Source organism: Ovis aries, chromosome 1, assembly GCF_016772045.2.
Source record: "Ovis aries strain OAR_USU_Benz2616 breed Rambouillet chromosome 1, ARS-UI_Ramb_v3.0, whole genome shotgun sequence".
In the NCBI taxonomy this organism is placed as follows: Eukaryota; Metazoa; Chordata; class Mammalia; order Artiodactyla; family Bovidae; genus Ovis; species Ovis aries.
This window is the reverse complement of record NC_056054.1, coordinates 179475586-179491305: the sequence shown is the minus strand read 5'-3', so window position 1 is coordinate 179491305 and position 15720 is coordinate 179475586. Positions and strand designations below refer to the sequence as shown.

General features: G+C 38.9%; 1 protein-coding gene and 1 pseudogene across 4 annotated transcripts in view; both read right to left on the bottom strand.

Annotated features, from left to right (window-relative positions):
• Nucleotides 1-15720, bottom strand: part of GRAMD1C (GRAM domain containing 1C) — a 98417-nt gene that overhangs the window by 64073 nt on the left and 18624 nt on the right. For all 4 annotated transcript variants that reach the window (XM_060417887.1, XM_027980053.2, XM_042231617.1 and 1 more), the window contains one exon: nt 11096-11178. The gene's annotated coding sequence lies outside the window, so the exon portion shown is untranslated. The remainder of the gene's footprint in view (nt 1-11095; nt 11179-15720) is intronic.
• Nucleotides 1572-3482, bottom strand: LOC121816481 (elongation factor 1-alpha 1-like; annotated as a pseudogene).

The following is a 15720-nucleotide window of genomic DNA, read 5'->3' as shown; positions in this document are numbered from 1 at the left end:
TGTCTTCCTAATCAGACAGGGATTTGTCCTTTCTTTGTCCTTGCCATGATTATTCCCTTGAATGAAGAGACAAAGACCGGCTATTTACTCTGTTTCTATTAGTTGTAAATTCCTCAACTGAAGCCCACCTATCTCTTATCTCAAGAAATGAAAGCAGAAGGGTGGCTGATTATAAATTTCCAACCTGAAGCCCATCTATCTCCTACCTCACAATCATCTTTGGGAGTCCAAGAAAGTTGATATTGCTTAAGTAAGACTCATTTTTAGGATTGCTTTCTATCATAATTTTGTACATAAACTACAAAAGATAACCATTTGCATTTTTTTTATACTTTACATTGCTGGGGTTTTTTTGTTATTGTTCCTTTGCTTTTTACCTGAGCAAACTGTAAGGGCAGATGCAAACTGAAAAAGAAAAAATTAATTTTTTCTGGTTGAAAAAAAAACGGAAAGAGATCCCCTCCTCTCTTTAGAGCGTTTTCCTTAGAAAGCTTGTAAATTCTTTCTCTGCACCTGTGAGATATGAATCTTTTTAAAAGCAAAATAAGCCTCTTGCCAGTTTTATAACCCTGATGTTTCCTCCAGGACCTGGGAGCCACCTCTTTCAAACAACAGGGATGATAAGACCCCATCTCCTAGTTTCTTTGAGTGGGTAATTTCCATGGGTGCCTTGATTCAAGTTGCAAACTAACTCCTGTCTTTAAGAAGTGAGTTTATTTTTCCTTTAGATAAAGCCAATTAGCTAAAACAGCTGACCCAATTACCAGATGAATTTAGGATAAACTGATATGACATATGGTGCTGTCAAGTCCTCTAACTCGAGGGCTAGTTATTACTTATCTTTAGAATATGTGTAATGGCTGTATCTGCCTGCCTACATAAAAAAGAGGAGATTTCTTTCTGCCTTCACAATCTCTTTTGCAGATTGCTTGTGATGTCCATCACACTCTAATTTAATGCTTATTCAGTAATAAAACCAAGTGTTTTCTTTCTCTTTTACTTTTGTAGAGAGGTTTTCTGGGTGGGTAGGATATTTTGTTTATAATTATATTTCTCCAGTGCAACATTTTCTAGGGTAAAAAATCTACCTTGTTCACTCATTTAATCAGAGACATTAAAAAATGTTTTGAGCAATGGCGTCACTATAAAAAGTATACGTTCTCCCAAGAGAATACATTCAAAGCAACAGTCATATTTAGAAGTGTGAACAAACCTAGTCCATGGAACTTCTGGTCTAAGTTGACATGAGTGTCTAGGTCTGTTCCTTTTGCAATGCTGAGGGGTAAACAGAATGGGTACATTGGTCGACTAGAAGTTTTGATTAAATTTTAAGAGACAGAAAGTGGACACTAATGGATAAGCCACAGTATGGAGAAATTCTCAGCTCAAAAAATACACAAGAGAAGGTTGAAGCTATGCCACTCCAGAGAGACTCCACACTGAGAATCACAAAGAGTGACAGCTAGAACAGGGACCAATATCAGGTAACTGACTGGTGAGCTCTCTATGGTAGAGAGGTCAGCCACACTTACCCACATCTTCCAACACAGAAGAGTCTTGTGTCTTTGCAGCCTCATCATCATTTGGTGTTGTCCACTGTTTTAGTGCTTAATTTTAGCAATTCTATTAGATATGTCATTTATTTAATTGTGCTTTTAATCTGTATTTTCCTATGATAGTGTGCAATTTTTCATATGCTTATTTGCCATCCACGTATCTCCTTTGGTAAAGAATCTGCCCTTTTTTTTTCTCATTATGCTTTTTTTAATGGGTCTCAAATTCTGTGACAGATTTTTGGTCAAGTCGTTTTCATTAAAAAGTACTGATTTTACAAACAAATAACTTAAACTGCCACACACAAAACATATGGACCACAAAAACATTCTCCTTTCCTTCTGAAGGTTTTACAATGCATTGTTGTCATTAACCAGTCTTTTACTACTAAACTGAAATGGCCAATTGAGATAAACAGTTCTGAGACAGTTCTTCCAACACTGATTAATACTGGGATGGCAGGTATTGGGGATAACATCCATTTAGCCTTCTGAGCTTTCTGGGCAGACTTGGTGACCTTGCCAGCTCCAGCTGCCTTCTTGTCCACTGCTCTGATGACACCCACAGCAACTGTCTGTCTCATGTCACGCACAGCAAAATGGCCCTGGGGAGGATAGTCAGAGAAGCTCTCGACACACACGGGCTAGCCAGGAACCGTATCAACGATGGCAGCATCACCACATTTCAAGAATTTAGGGCCATCTTCCAGCTTTTTCCCAGAAAGACGATCAATCTTCTCCTTCAGCTCAGCAAACTTGCAAGCAACGTGAGCTGTGTGACAGTCCAGCACAGGTGCATATCCAGCACTGACTTGGCCTGGATGGTTCCAAATAATCACCTGAGCTGTGAAGCCAGCTGCTTCCATTGGTGAGGCACTTTTGCTGTCACCAGCCACATTGTCATGACAAACATCTTTGACAGACAAATTCCTGACATTGAAGCCCACATTGTCCCCAGGAAGGGCTTCACTCAGTGCTTCACGGTGCATTTCTACAGACTTCACTTCAGTTGTTACATTGACTGGAGCAAAGGTGACCACCATGCCAGGTTTGAGCACACCAGTCTCGACACGACCCACAGGGATAGTACCAATACCACCAATTTTATAGACGTCCTGGAGGGGCAAACACAACGGTTTGTCAGCTGGGCGAGTTGGTGGCAGGATGCAATCCAGAGCTTCAGGCAGGGTGGTTCCACTGGCATTGCCGTCCTTACGAGTGGCTTTCCATCCCTTGAACCATGGCGGGTTAGCACTTGGCTCCGGCATGTTAGCACTTGGCTCCAGTATGTTGTCACCATTCCAGCCAGAAATTGGCACAAAGGCTACTGTGTCGGGGCTGTAGCCAATTTTCTTAATGTAGGTGCTGACTTCCTTAACAATTTCCTCGTATCTCTTCTGGCTGTAGGGTGGAATCCATTTTGTTAACGCCAACAATTAGTTGTTTCACACCCAGGGTGTAAGCTGGAAGGGCATGCTCATGGGTCTGCCCATTCTTGGAGATACCAGCTTCAAATTCACCAACACCAGCAGCAACAATCAGGACAGCACAGTCAGCCTGGGACGTGCCTGTTTTTGATGAAGTCTCTGTGTCCTGGGGCATCAATGATGGTAACATAGTACTTGCTGGTCTCAAATTTCCACAGGGAGATATCAATGGTGATACCACGCTCACATTCAGCTTTCAGTATGTCCAAGACCCAGGCATACTTGAAGGAGCCCTTTTCCATCTCGGCAGCCTCCTTCTCGAACTTTTCAATTGTTCTTGTCGACCCCGCTACATTTGTAGATCAGATGGCCAGTCATGGTCGACTTCCCTGAGTCTACGTGCCCAATGACAACAATGTTGATGTGGGTCTTTTCCTCTCCCATTTTTGCTTAGGTTTAATGGTGGTTTTCATGACACCTGTGTCCTGGCGGCAAACCCGTTGTGAAAAAGCTAATCTGCCCATTTTTTAATAGGGTTGTTTGTGTTCTTACTGTTAACTTCTAAGAATAGTTTCTATTGTGGATAGATGTGTTATGTTTGTTTTTTCAATCAGATATGAGATTTACAACTATTTTCTTTCTGTTGTGTCTTATATTTTCACCCTCTAAAATGTATCTTTTGCATAGCAAAAGATTTTAATTTTGATAAAGTACAACTTATTGATTCTTTCTTATATGAATCATGCTATTGGTGTTACATCTAAAGATTCATCATCAAATTCAAACAGAGATTTCCTCTAGGAGAAAAACCCAGATGTTTTCTTCTACAAATTCTACAGTTTTATATTTAGTTCTGTGATCCATTTTCAGGTAATTTCTGTAAATAGTGTGAGTTTTCCTTCAAGTTTCATTCATTTTTCTGCATATGGACATCTAATTGTTCCAGTACCATTTGTTGAAGATTAACTTTTCTCCATTAAATTATTTCTGCATTTGCACCTTTGTCAAAAATGAGTTCACAATATTTGTTATGAATTTTTATCTGAGCTATTTTCTGTTCCATTTATCTAAATGCCTATCTTTGGCAAATCTCAGCCTGTCCTGATTACTACAGATTCATAGTAAGCCTTGAAATTGAGTAATGTATGTCTTCCAGCTTTGTTCTTCTTTTTCAGAATTATTTTGGCTATTCTAAATCCTCTGTTTTTTCCATACAAATTTTAAAATCAGTTTGTCTATTTCCTCATCTACGGAAAAGTATTCTGGGATTTTTTTCATTTGAGAGAACTGAGACCTCACCAATACTGAGTCTTCCAATCTGTAAACATTTATTTATACTTCTTTTGTTAATGTGTTACATTTGTTAGCATATAGAGCCTACATGTTTGTTAGATTTATACCTACATACGAAGAATTGATGCTTTTGAACTGTGGTGTTGGAGAAGGCTCTTGAGAGTCCCTTGGACTGCAAGGAGATCCAACCAATCCATTCTGAAGGAGATCAGCCCTGGGATTTCTTTTGGAAGGAATGATGCTAAAGCTGAAACTCCAGTACTTTGGCCACCTCATGTGAAGAGTTGACTCATTGGAAAAGACTCTGATGCTGGGAGGGATTGGGGGCAGGAGGAGAAGGGGACGACAGAGGATGAGATGGCTGGATGGCATCACTGACTCGATGGAAGTGAGTCTGAGTGAACTCCTGGAGTTGGTGATGGACAGGGAGGCCTGGCGTGCTGCGATTCATGAGGTCACAAAGAGTCAGACATGACTGAGTGACTGAACTGAACTGAACTTCATTATTGGGAAGTTCTGATGTAAATGTTATTTTAAAAATTTTAATTCCAATTATTCTCTGCTAGTGTATATAAATGTTTCTTTTAGCTTCAAATGATTTTCAATTCTGTTAACGTTGTTATTTATTCGCTAAGTCATGTCCAACTCTTTTCTGACCCTGTGGACTGTAGCCTGCCAAGCTCCTCTGTCCATGGGATTTCCCATGCAAGAACACTGGAGTGGTTCTCGTTTCCTTCTCCAGGGGATCTTCCCAACCCAGGGATAAAATCTGCATTTCCTTCATTGGCAGGCAGATTCTTTACCACCGAGACGCCACTAAATCCACTCATTAAATCTAGAAATTTTTGTAGATTATCTGAGATTTTCTAAATGAATAATCATGTCTATTGGCAATAAAGTTAGTTTCTATTTCCTATTCTCCTAATGTATATGCCTTTTATTTCAAGTTTACTGCACTTATTGCACTTAAACTTCTAGTAAAATGTTGAGTCATACCTAAATGGTACAGTGGTTTTCCCTACGTTCTTCAATTTAAGTCTGAATTTGGCAATAAGGAGTTCATGATCTGAGCCACAGTCAGCTCCCGGTCTTGTTTTTGCTGACTGTATAGAGCTTCTCCATCTTTGGCTGCAAAGAATATAATCAATCTGATTTTGGTGTTGACCATCTGGTGATGTCCATGTGTAGAATCTTCTCTTCTGTTGTTGGAAGAGGGTGTTTGCTATGACCAGTACGTTCTCTTGGCAAAACTTTATTAGCCTTTGGCCTGCTTCATTCTGTATTCCCAGGCCAAATTTGCCTGTTACCCCAGGTGTTTCTTGACTTCCTACTTTTGCATTCCAGTCCCCTATAATGAAAAGGACATCTTTTGCAGATGTTAGTTCTAAAAGGTCTTGTAGGTCTTCATAGAACTGTTCAACTTCAGCTTCTTCAGCATTATTGGTTGAGGCCTAGACTTGGATTACCGTGATATTGAATGGTTTGCCTTGGAAACAAACAGAGATCATTCTGTCATTTTTGAGACTGCATCCAAGTACTACATTTCAGACTCTTTTGTTGACCATGATGGCTACTCCATTTCTTCTAAGGGATTCCTGCCCACAGCAGTAGATATAATGGTCATCTGAGTTAAATTCACCCATTCCAGTCCATTTTAGTTCACTGATTCCTAGAATGTCGATGTTCACTCTTGCCATCTCCTGTTTGACCACTTCCAATTTGCCTTGATTCATGGACCTGACATTCCAGGTTCCTATGCAATATTGCTCTTTACAGCATCAGACCTTGCTTCCATCACCAGTCACATCCACAACCAGGTATTATTTTCCTTTGGCTCATCCCTTCATTCTTTCTGGAGTTATTTCTCCACTGATCTCCAGTAGCATATTGGGCACCTACCAACCTGGGGAGTTCCTCTTTCAGTATCCTATCCTTTTGCCTTTTCATACTGTTCATGGGGTTCTCAAGGCAAGAATACTGAAGTGGTTTGCCATTCCCTTCTCCAGTGGGACCACATTCTGTCAGACCTCTCCACCAAGACCCCCACCTGTCCTGGGTGGCCCCACATGGCATGGCTTAGTTTCATTGAGTTAGACTAGGCTGTGGTCCATGTGATCAGATTGGCTAGTTTACTGTGATTATGGTTTCAGTGTGTCTGCCCTCTGACACCCTCTCACAACACCTACCATCTTACTTGGGTACACCACCCTTATGGCAGAGAGTGAAGAGGAACTAAAAGCCTCTTGATGAAAGTGAAAGAGGAGAGTGAAAAAGGTGGCTTAAAGCTCAACATTCAGAAAAAGAAGATCATGGCATCTGGTCCCATCACTTCATGGCAAATAGATGGGGAAACAGTGGAAACAGTGTCAGACTTTATTTTGGGGGGCTCCAAAATCACTGCAGATGGTGAATGCAGCCATGAAATTAAAAGACGCTTACTCCTTGGAAGGAAAGTTATGTCCAACCTAGATAGCATATTCAAAAGCAGAGACATTACTTTGCCAACAAAGGTCCGTCTAGTCAAGGCTGTGGTTTTTCCTGTGGTCATGTATGGATGTGAGAGTTGGACTGTGAAGAAGGCTGAGCATCAAAGAATTGATGCTTTTGAACTGTGGTGTTGGAGAAGACTCGAGAGTCCCTTGGACTGCATGGTGGTTCAACCAGTCCATCCTAAAGGAGATCAGTCCTGGGTGTTCATTGGAAGGACTGATGCTAAAGCTGAAACTCCAGTACTTTGGCCACCTCATGCGAAGAGTTGACTCATTGGAAAGACCCTGATGCTGGGAGGGTTTAGGGGCAGGAGGAAAAGGGGATGACGGAGGATGAGATGGCTGGATGGCATCACCTACTCGATGGACATGAGTCTGAGTGAACTCTGGGAGTTGGTGATGGACAGGGAGGCCTGGCGTGCTGCGATTCATGGGGTCGCAAAGAGTCGGACACAACTGAGTGACTGAACAGAACTGAACTGAAAATGTTGAGTAAGAATAGTGAGAGAAGACATTTTTTACCTAGTTTCTAATTTTAGGTGGAAGGCATTCAGTCTCTCATCATTAAGTACAATGTTAGTTGGAGGTTTTTCATCGTTTCTTCTAAAGAAGTAGAATAAGTTCTATTTCTAACTTGCTGAGAGCTTTATTATGAAAGAATGTTGAATTCTGTCAAATACTTTTTCTGCATTTATTGAGATGATTATATGGTTTTTCATATTTGGTCTAAGATGATAAAATATATTGATTGATTTTTCTTTTTTTTAACATGCTGAACCAGCCATGCATTCCTGGAATGAAACTCACTTGGTCATAATCCATAATCTGTTTTATAAATTGCTGAATCTCATATGCTAATATTTTGTTTCAACTCTTTATTTCTATGTTCATGACAGATATTAGTCTTTTCCTAGAATGTTTCTGTCTGGTTTTGGTATTTTGGTAATACTAATCTCATAAAATGAGTTGGGAAGTGATCCTTCTTATTTTCTGGAAGGAATGATATTATTTCTTACATAAATGGTTGATAGAATTCACCAGTGACACAGTCTACATTGAGTTTTCTTTTTATGGAAGGTTCTTAATGACAAATTCAATTTCTTTAATAGGTATAGAGCTATTCCAGCTATATGTTTCTTCTTGTGTGAGGTTTGGTAGTCTGTGTTTTTCAAGAAATTGGTCTATTTTATCTAAATTATTGCACTATGGGCATAGAGTTGTTCACAGTATTTCTTTATTATCCTTTTAATAGTCAGGGAATCAGCAGTGATGAACCCTCTCCACTGCTGATATTAGTAATACATGTCACCTACCATTTCTCTTGGTTAACCAGATTCTCAGCATATCAATTTTATCAATTTTTTCAGAGAACCAGCTTTGGCTTCATTGATTTTCTCTACTTTTTCCTCTGTTTTCGATTTCCTTAATTTATGCTCTAGTCTTTATCATTTCTTTCCCTTTGGTAGCTTTAGGTTTAATTTCCTCTTCTTTTATAGATTTATTAGGTATAACCTTAGTTATTGATTCTACTTTCTTTTCATTTTTTAAAATGTTCATTTAACACTGTACATTTCTTCTATATAGTTACTTTAGATCAACTTCACAAATTGTTATTTTCACTTAGTTCAACTGTATTTCACACTGTTAAACTATTATGATTCTTAACAACTCTTTATACCCCAAAATACTGTGATACTACTTTCTTCTGGATCTTCACATTATTTGACCTTTCCTTCTAAATTTGAGTTTTACTGGATTTTCTTCCACCGATGCCATGATTCTTTTGTTAGTGTTACCTTAACTCAATGTTATCCGTGGTTGAGCTCATCTATTCTGCTGATTTTAAGTGACACTGATAATTCATTTACTCACTCATTTCTCTATCCATCAACCATCCATTCAATCACTGAGTACCCATTATTATATGTCAAATACTGACCTTTGTACTAGAGTTACAATAGCAAATAATATAGATAAAAGTGAAAGCGTAATCACAGTCATGTCCAACTCTTTGTGACCCCATGGGCTGCAGCTCACCAGGCTCCTCTATCCATAGAATTCTCCAGGGAGGAATACTGGAGTGGGTTGCTGGGCCCTCCTCCAGGGAATCTTCCCGACCCAGGGATTTAACCTCTTATGTCTCCTGCATTAGCAGGTGGGTTCTTTACCACTTGTGCCACCTGGGAAGCCCAATAATATAAATAGTTCAGTTCAGTCGCTCAGTTGTATCCGACTCTTTGTGATTCCCATGGACTGCAGCACACCAGGCTTCCCTGTCCATCACCAACTCCTGGAGCTTGCTCAAACTCATGTCCATCGAGTCAGTGATGCCATCCAACCATCTCATCCTCTGTTGTCCCCTTCCCCTCCTGCCTTGATCTTTCCCAGCATCAGGGTCATTTCCAATGAGTCAGTTCTTCCCATCAGGTGGCCAAAGTATTGGAGTTTCAGCTTCAGCATCAGTTCTTCCAATAAATATTCAGGACTGAGTTCCTTTAGGATTGACTGATTTGATCTCCTTGCAGTCCAAGGGACTCTGAGGATTGTGAAGGACAATACAAGAGTACATACTAGAGGTATCTATCCAGAGGTGATAGTTACAATAACACTGGTCACCAACCACAGTGCTGGATCAGGACCTTTCTCTATCAGATATAAAACCTTTCATTGCTGGATTATGGAAAGGCCCTGGGAATCCTACAAGAGAAGCCGGGAGAGCTAAGGTATGAGGAGTCACTTGGTGGGGGCTCAGTATTTCCACATTTTAACTACTACTACTACTGTAACTCTGGTAAGCAGTAGATGAATATAAGAGCTATACCAGCCCAGTCAAACTTATAGTAAAGGCATGCCTAAATGAGAAATATAAACAAAATATATATGCAAATAGACATAATACATTTATATATATTTTAAAATATATAAAAAATAGACAACCAGGTATAGAAGAGGGAAAACAATTCTAGGTAAAATGAAGTAAAAAAGCCCCAGAACAAAAGGAAATGACATACATAAAGAAAACTGACTTCAAAAACGACTAGAGATTGAAGGGAACTTGATAAAGACAGATGAGAGGATAATTAACATATACAAAAGGCCACTTAGAAAGGCAGTCAACTTTATTCTAAGGTCACTGGAATACCATTCATAAAGGGTTTTAAACTGATCAGATGTGCATCTTAGAAAAACCACTATACCTATAGCCCTGAATAGAATGAAGGCATGTAAGACTAGGAGAGAGATCAGTTAGGATACTGTGGTGCACACTAAATCTTTATTTCCAGATAATATTTCTGTAGCTTGCTAAAACTGTTCATATAACCTGAATCATAGTGATTTGTTTATATATGATGTTTTTCCACTGGACTCCAAGTTCTTCAGAAACATCATGGTCTCTGGCACAGACTAAGTACTAAGAAATATTAACTGAACTAACCTATAAGAGTATGAAACTGTGGATTTGAAATGTCAGTGAGTCGTTTTTTAAAATTAAGGGTTAAAGGTTCTCTGTTTCAGAAAACAGTGATCCAATATGTGGTTAAATCTAAGAAGTTAAAGTCATTTGTACAGAATGATCCCAATTATATATTTTAATTTGTATCAGTTCAGTTCAGTTCAGTCTCTCAGTCATGTCTGACTCTTTGTGACCCCATGAACTGCAGCACACCAGGCCTCCATGTCCATCACCAACTCCCGAAGCTTGTTCAAACTCATGTCCGTAGAATTGGTGATGCCACCCAACTGTCTCATCCTCTCGTCCTTCTCCTCCTGCCTTCAATCTTTCCCAACATCAGGGTCTTTTCCAAGGAGTCAGTTCTTCATATCAGGTGGCCAAAGTATTGGAGTTTCAGCTTCAGCATCAGTCCTTGCAATAAAATTTCAGGACTGATTTCCTTTAGGATGGACCCATCTAGAGGGATGGTCCTTTGGATGGGTCTCTGGTTAATTTGTATAGGTATGTAATTTTGGTTAATATTTTGTCCATATTTTTCAGTTATATATGTGCTTTTTAAAAATTTACAATTTTTGTATTTTTCCTCACTGCTATAATAAACCTGTTCATTGTATAAAACTTGGAATATACAGACATTTACAAAGTAGAAATCTAAAACCACCTATAATTGTACTATCCAGATACAGTGTCAATGACACCCATATCTATACAACTTTATTTTATCATCTGATGACAGATGATAAGAGGCTGTTTATCTTGAAAAACAGTTTCTGCTGAGCATAAAGGCTTAAATATTCTATTAATATTATCACTCATCAACTCTATTTTGATGAGGTAGTAAAAGAGTTTTTGTATCTTCTTGACTTCGTTTATTTTTACCTGCTATCAGCTTCTCTGTATCAGGCAGATGTGAGAACTGTCTTTTACTCTTCATTCCTGTCTTTATAGGTGGAACTTGAAATCTGCAACAATAAAAAATTATTTTTGTGTTTAATTATAATCATCACTAAATGAGCTGAATTGTAGTATCTTAGAAAATAAAATTTAAATGGACTTTAAAATCATACCCTTTTTGTGCAATATGCTGTATGTCTTTATATCAAAAACCACATAAAATCAACATTTCAAAAAAACACCAGAAAGAAGCCAAGGATGCTTCCAGGATGATGGAGTGAGAACTTTGGCAACTATTCTGCAAAATCAAACATATAGCTGGGGGCGGCGGGGGGGGCGGGGGGGAACTGTCAAAAACAATCATCTCAATTGACTGGAAATTGACCATAGGCATACAATAAAATGAGAAGTATTTCATCAGGAAAATTACTGAATCTGGGTATGAACATCAGAAGTCTGTGGCATTCTTTCCTGGGCCTGCTCCCATTACTCATTCTTCCCCACAAGTTAGGTCAGTGTAGCAGTTCTGCAAAGGTGGAATAGGCCATGAAAACTAGCAGTGAGGCTGACAAAGCAGGGCTGAGTTGATTCAGAGTGGAGAACAGAAAACCTATCCCAGGAAGCAATGGCACTCCACTCCAGTACTCTTGCCCGAAAAATCCCATGGACGGAGGAGCCCGGTGGGCTGCAGTCCACGGGGTTGCTAAGAGTCGGACACGACTGAGTGACTTCACTTTCACTTTTCACTTTCATGCATTGAAGGAAATGACAACCCACTCCAGTATTCTCGCCTGGAGGATCCCAGGGATGGGGGAGCCTAGTGGTCGCACAGAGTCGGACACGACTGAAGCGACTTAGCAGCAGCAGCATCCCAGGAGTGAAGGGAAAATTTCTGAAGCTATCCAAGCAAGTGTGAGGTTGAAATCTCTATTAGTACAAGAACAAGCAGACTGTCAGATTAGTAGGGGACTTAACAGAGAGATTGTAGAGGAGAGGCAGCCATAGATGAACTTAGTACACTCTTCATGTAATCCTAGATAAACAAGGGCTACAAGCATGTGCAAGAGAGATTGGAGAAATCCCAAACTATCCACACACTCCTGGTATCAGGGAAATTCACATGGAGGAAGTCTTGTTCAGGCTTCAGAAGCAGGATAGCAGGCCCCTGACTTTGCTTCTAACCTGCCTGGACACGGACCAAATTCTGTGCTTGCCTGAAAGAACAGAGAGTCAGGCAGCACTTTAGATAAGAAAGGGAGTGGGTGTTGGAACTCTTGAGTACCTGGAGGTCTGACCAACTGCAGCGAGGTCTGATGAAATCCTATGACTCACAATATAAAACAAACAGCATTGTAACAATGTTAGAGTAAAACCAGAGGTGAATTTTTGCATGCAAACGGATGATATCAGTCTGCAGTCTGGGATTATAACTGGGAGCCCCAGAAACTGCAATTTGAGGTCTGATCCACAGAGTGGATGCACTGCCCAGGACCTTTTCACGACTGGGACTCCAAATAGCTGTTAAATGGGACTTCTTAGGGCTGTTTTTGAGTCTACATGTTGGTCAGGCTTCCCTGAAGAATCCACCTGCAGTACAGGAGATCTGGGTTTGATTCCTGGTTTGGGAAGATCCCCTGGAGAAGGACATGGCTACTCACTCCAGTATTCTTACCTGGAAAGCGCCGGGGACAGAGGAGCCAGGCAGGCTCAGTCCATAGGGTCGCAAAGAGTCAGACACAACTAGGCACACACACATGCACATGGGTTGGCCCACTTTGGTGATGTATGTGCTGTAGTTCTCACTATTGTTTCTATTTCTCTTTTCTTTTAATGACTGTATATTGAAATTAAGCCAACTAATCCTCAATTAAATATTGAAATTGTTTATTGTGTGTAACAAGTGACTTTTGTTAACAAGTCCTCCAAACCTGAAACAAAAGTAATACTTTCAGCAAGACATCTGGATGGAAATACAAGAAGTCTCAAGGGAACATAAAAACAGGGACAAATTTAAAACTGACCTGAATTTTGAATGCACTACCCAATCTATACACAGATCTGTCAGCGGAAGCGGAAAGCCTTAGTGGCTTTCTGTATTTAAGTACAATTTCTGACTAATTGTTGGCTGATACAAGGGGTGACACAGGAAACTAGCCTTAAAAACAAACAGCAACAATGATAATAAATGGAGCAAAGATCATTGTTTCCACACACTATAGAACAAACATATTTCACAGATTTACTCTAGGCAACTTCTAAACAAAAATCAGGAATTTAGGGATAGGAAGGATGCCATCAGAATCCACAGCTGCTACACTATGTTATCTAAGTTTCCAATTTTCAAAAAAAATATGAAACATAAAAAGAAACAGGAAAATGTGACTCATAATAAGAAGAGAAAAAGCAAGCAATAGAGTCTTTCATGATTCCAAGATACTAGATTTAGCAAAGATATCAAAGCAGTTATTTAAAATATCTTCAATGAACTAATGAGAACAATGCTCAAAGAATTAAAGAAAAGTATGACAACAGTGACTCATATCAACAAGTAGAGAATCTCAACAGAGAATCTTAATGAATAACTTTTTTTAATTAAAAAAAAAGGACCTGACATTTTGAAGTTGAAAACTATAATCACCAAAATAAAAAATTCACTAGAGGGGTACAAAAGAAGATTCAAAATGGCAGAGAAAGAATCAGTGAACTAAAGACAGATGAATAAAATTTATCCAATTTGAAGAACAGAAACAAAAAAGTTTGAAGAAAATAAACAAGAGACTCAGAGACCTGTGTGGCAGCATTAAGTGCATCAAAATACATGTAATGAGAGTATCAGAAGGAAAAGGGAGGCAGGAAAATATGTAAGTACTGGTCAAATTTTTCAAAATTTGAGGACAATGTACAAATCAAAGAAGAGTAATGAATCGCAAATAAGATACAGACAAGAGATTCAGACTTAGACACATTAAAGTGAAATTGATATACATATAGAACAAATATATGTACCATACATATAAAACACATATGAGACATACATAGATATAAAAGCAGGGGAGAGATAATGGAGCTAGGATGGAACAAAGGTTCACTATTTTAGCAGAATCAAGTTAGTAATCTGGAGTATACAGTGAGAGGTTATGATGTACAGTGTAATCCCTCATGCAATCCTTTAAAAACACTCAACTACATTTTTTAAATCAAGAGGAACTGAAGTGGTAGCCTAAAAAGTATTTATTTGACACATAAAGGGGGAGCAGAGGAACAAAAATATATATGAGATGCAGAGAAAACAACAAAATGGCTATTTATAAATCCAAGTTATCTCCAATTAATTTGTAAATTTTCAGTTAACATATAAATATATATTATAAACACAATAAATATAAATAAGTTAAACACAGAGACTGTCAAACTGGATAAAAATAGACCCAACTATACTCTGTCCACAAGAGACACACAACCTAGATACAAAAACACAAAGAGGCTGAAAGTAAAAGAATGGACATATACACCATGCAAACAGTGATCACAAGAAAACTGGAGTTCCTATACCACTATCAGCCGAAATAGACTTTAAGGCGAGAAATATTACTAGAGATTAAGATATGTTCATAATGATAAAAGAGTCAATACATGAGGAAGAGGAACTAAAGAGCCTCCTGATGAGGGTAAAAGAGGACAGTGAAAAAGCTAGCTTAAAACTTTCAAAAATCTAAGATCATGACATCAGGTCCCATCGCTTCATGGCAAATGGGAAAAAGTGGAAGCAATAACAGATTTTATTTTCTTGGGCTCCAAAATCATTGCAGACAGTGATTCAGCCATGAAATTAAAAGATGCTTGCTCCTTGGAAGGAAAGCTCTGAAAAACCCAGACAGCATATTAAAAAACAGAGACATCACTTTACTGACAAAAGTCCATACGGTCAAAGCTATGGTTTTTCCAATAGTCACGTATGGATGTGAGAGCTGACCATAAAGAAGAGTGAGTGCTGAAGAACTGATGCTTTTGAACTGTGGTACTGGAGAGTTCCTTGGACTGCAAGGAGATCAAACCAGTCAATTTTAAAGAAAATCAACCCTGAATTTCATTGGAAGGACTGATGCTGAGGCTGAAACTCCAACACTTTGACCACCTGATATGAAGAGCTGACTCAATGAAAAAGGCCCTGATGCTGGGAAAGACTGAAGGCCAAAGGAGAAGGGGATGGCAGATGATGACATGGTTAGACATTAATAGCATTACCGATTCAATGGTCATGAATTTGAGCAAACTCCGGGAAATAACGGAGCATAGAGGAGCCTGGCGTGCTGCAGTCCATAGGGTTGCAAACAGTTAGACACGACTTAGCAATTGAACAAAACATACTGATGCCAATTATACCAAAGGAAAAAAAGTTCACACACATACAGGGGAAAAAAATGAAGGAAATATCTCAAAATAGTTTTCTCTGGTTGGTAAGAAAACAAGGAATTTCACTTTCCTTCTTTGTATAATTTTCTATTTCCAAATTTTTAAAAATTCCTAAAATTTACAAAAATTGAAATTACATAAAAAATTAAATTTCAAGTTTAAGTTGACATACAGAGTGAAATAAGTTAGAAAGAGAA